Source organism: Mixophyes fleayi, chromosome 6 (genome assembly GCF_038048845.1).
Source record: "Mixophyes fleayi isolate aMixFle1 chromosome 6, aMixFle1.hap1, whole genome shotgun sequence".
Classification (NCBI taxonomy): Eukaryota; Metazoa; Chordata; class Amphibia; order Anura; family Limnodynastidae; genus Mixophyes; species Mixophyes fleayi.
This window is the reverse complement of record NC_134407.1, coordinates 210905397-210909417: the sequence shown is the minus strand read 5'-3', so window position 1 is coordinate 210909417 and position 4021 is coordinate 210905397. Positions and strand designations below refer to the sequence as shown.

Sequence of the window (4021 nt, the reverse complement as noted above, 5' to 3'; positions counted from 1 at the left end):
ACCTGACGTCCTGGTTGTGAGTTCCACCTGACTCCTGATTAGTGTCACAGTGAAGCATGTATGGCCCGGATGTCAGGTGAAACGCACAACCAGGAAGTCAGGTGGCACGCACCGCAACCAGGAAGTGCTTTGTGTCTTTAGAACCATCTGTTCAGTCAGCTGTAGCAGAAAGCAGAGAGGAGAAAGTTCTGCAGTTGTTACTGGGATGAATCCACAAATTACATTTATTATAGGTCTGTGTCTCATGGGGAAGTGTCACTATTATTATCTCAGCGATACCGTTCTCTAGGGCATATTTGGGGTCATTTGCTAAAGATTAAAAGGGGAAAAAATATGTAACCTATACAAACTAGTCATCATTTTGCTTTCATTGTTTGAAAATTTGATTTGATTACCTGCAATGAGTTAATGCAGTTTTGCACTTTGTTAGTCCAGTTTTAGTTGACAGCCCCTCAGATGAATCTTGGTTACTACATTATTTAATAAGACCCCTAAGCATAACTAAGGAAGGAATGGACTTGGTATAGCTGAAAGTAAGAGTGATACCCCAACACATTATGTACACAAGGCTCACTGCAGTCTATACAACACAATACACTAGTATAACTGGTACAATAAATAAATGCAGAGAAAATGTATATCATCAGTAACCAGGAGAGATGACAGAGATTGTACCCCTCCTAGGACTCGGCCTCTCGAGCCGATTAGTGAAGCAGGCAGTCAGGGCCGGATTAAGGGAATGGAGGCCCCTGGGCTAAGGGGGCCTCCATTCCCTCGTGAGGGCCCCCCCGTGATCTGAGCTGCCCCCCCCCCCCCCCCCCCCGTGATCTGAGCTGCGCCCCCCCCCCCCCCCTGGTGAGCCGAGCCGCCCCCAAGGCACTTACCTCCTTCTCCTGGCATTACAGTCCTTCTCCAGCGTGCTGTATGCTCTTTACAGAGGAGATCTCATGAGAGTGAGACTCACGAGATCTCCTCAGTAAGGAGACTACAGCGCGCCGGGGAAAGACTGCAGTGAAAGTGCTCAGCAGGATTGATCGGACCGGGGGCGCCCCTGCCCCCGACCGATCAATACTGCTGCTGAGCACTTAAAAGGCCCCCCTGGATGCCCGAGGCCCCTGGGCTGTAGCCCAGTTAGCCCTATTGTTAATCCGGCCCTGCAGGCAGTCTTTACAAGCATCCACAACAAACCCAGTAAGGCAGGGACCGTAGCTCCCAGTCTGGTACAGCAGACACACGTTCCATACACTACTGTGAACAGCTCCTAGTCTTACAGCCTCCCTCACTTTCAGTTGGCCACAGTTCCATCCAATGGTTTAGTTCTAGGCTCTCGCTAGCCCACCAATCCCCAAGTCCATGGACACATTCCAACCAATTGAGAGCCTTGACTCACAGACTTGACCCAACAGTAGATAAAAGAGTCCCTTTCTGGTGTCCTATTACAACTTTGTTTTTTCCCTGCCTTCTTCTGCTGGAGAGGCAGAGTGATGGCCCAAAGTGAGGCTCTGTTATTGACCAGCAGACTGGAGAAAGACTGGAATGGGTTGTGTTGTGCTGACAGCATCCCTCACCGCCACCCCATGGAGAGGGCTGTGAACCATATGGGCACTGGGAAACATGGAGTGGGGACAATAGATAATATAAAACTGGGATTTAAACACAATTTACAGTCATTTGTGATTCCCAAATAACTGAATGGTTCATATTTGGGACAGTTTTCACTACTAGCTCTAACACACACATAGGAAGACTCCCTGGTGAGCAATGTGTAATTTGTATCAGTGTAACATTGTCAGGCGCCACCCCCCACACCCTTCCTAGGTGCAGGGGACGGTCGTATTCCTTTATCATTTCCAGCTTCCGGGGCCTCACTGCGCACACATGCGCTGCCCGAGCGTCCTGTCCGTTGATCCTGACTGCCGAATCATTCTTTTCCCCGTGCTACTTAAGGAGCACTCTGGCATCATTAGAGTGCCAGAGTATTGGTTCACCGCTGCTCCAGCACTCCTATTGTCTTCTCCATTGTGTGTTCTGCTGACTCCTAGCTTGTCCCTTGGCTTGCTCTCCTGGATTCTGACTTGGTACTGCACAGTCTGCTTTTGACCCTCTGCTTGTTCCAGACGCTTCTTCTGGTTCTCCCTGTGTACTGCTCCTACTGTTTGGTTTGACCCGGATTGGCCGACTATTCCTGTCTTCTTCACCGTGCTGGTAACTGACTTGGAGAACCGCGACCTGCGCATCCCACGCAGCCAAGACCACCCCTCCTTGTGGGGGTCCCTGGTGAAGGCTGGGGGTGCGTTAGACTCCGCGCCTCCCTGTTCAGTTGCGTAAATACCAGCTGGTGCATCCTACGGTGTCTATAACCGTGACAAACATCAAGCTGATAGTTATAGGATTTTGTCATATTACTCAAGTTAACTCATTTGAAAATTGCTCTGCGTTGCAGATTTAAATAGCTGCCATTGCAAAAAATCTGTTTGACAATGGAAGCATTGTTTGCTGTTTCTTCCCCGAAAAGTGGAATCTGATCTCTAAACGAGAGCCAGTGACTCACAGACCTCTAGATAAAAACATATATAAAAATAGAGCATTACTTATGTGCAAAGTGACACACACATTCAATTATCAGAGAGAGTTTTATTGATGACCAGCTACTGTGGAGACACTTCTCTTACCTAGATCCCCAGGTTGCTCACACATCCTATTGCCTGCGGTGACAGTGGCCCAGCCCTGGCATCATCCTACTCTTGGTGGACACACATTGGTGCAAAGACTGGTACCGATTATACCTTCCTCAGTTTCGCAACTCCTTGAGGTAGATTAGGCCAATGGGAACCATAATCCCCAGCCAGTCCTGACTCCAACAACTCCAGCATTTAGAAACTGAATTTCAACTCAGGACTACAGCTCCGATTACAATAAAACATTGCTGTTTAAAATATAGTGATTTATGTCAACATTGGTCACTGGGCCATCTTCATTTTTTTCTTTTAAAATAGGCTGTTGAGTCGAGACTTGCCCCCTGGGCCAAAATTTGCCAGCCCTCCTAGGGGAAGCCTGTTGCCCATGACAGCTATAGTGATAAAAAGCACTTAAAATTAATTTGACATGGCATTAACTTTAAATTTCCATACCAGCATTTCTAAATTCTGGCACACAGTACGTGTGTTATATTATATATGTATATATATATATATATATATATATATATATATATATATATATATATATATATATATATATATATATTTATTTTATATATGAGATACTAAGAGCCCACTGTGTGTACAGTGAAATATGTCAAGCTTATCTGATTATACTGCAGTATTTGCACAAAATGTAGTATCAGTTAAAAACACATACAATGCAGCGTACAGAGCAGAGTTGAATGCATTTTTGCCTTGAACATTAGCATGAAAAGACCCATTCATGAAAAAGCACATTTATGTCTTCAGTCAGGTGCATCCAGCTCTCCAACACTTGTACATGCCGCAGGTTTACCTCAGTCAGGTGCATCCAGCTCTCCAACACTTGTACATGCCGCAGGTTTACCTCAGTCAGGTGCATCCAGCTCTCCAACACTTGTACATGCCGCAGGTTTACCTCAGGAAGGTGCAGAAATGTGGGTTTAGTGTTAGTAATAAGCCACATTTATCAGTATTTGTACAATATAATAATGTGTCATACATCTAACAGAGAATATTGTCTTGCCAATGTTATTAATGAATGAGTCATATCTACCAAATGAAATATAATTAAATACAAATTAAATTATGTGGAATTAAAAACAAACATCTATTATTTCCCCACCCTTTAAGATCAAACTGGAATCTTCTTTTCTGCAGCAGTCCACATGGAAATAAAATATAAGCAGTGGCAAATAGATGAATAGATAGAACTTCACATATTGTAATATAGCAGCCAATAATGAAGTACCAAAATGTATCCTGTTTTAAGTCTCTTTTCTGGCCTGACAGAGAGGACAAAACCTCCATCTGCAGTAAGTATAAATATTACAATGTTT

General features: G+C 44.8%; 1 protein-coding gene across 1 annotated transcript in view; it reads left to right on the top strand.

Annotated features, from left to right (window-relative positions):
• The window catches only part of LOC142160027 (uncharacterized), a 334423-nt gene that overhangs the window by 103928 nt on the left and 226474 nt on the right, over positions 1-4021 (top strand). The gene's annotated exons all lie outside the window — the stretch shown is intronic.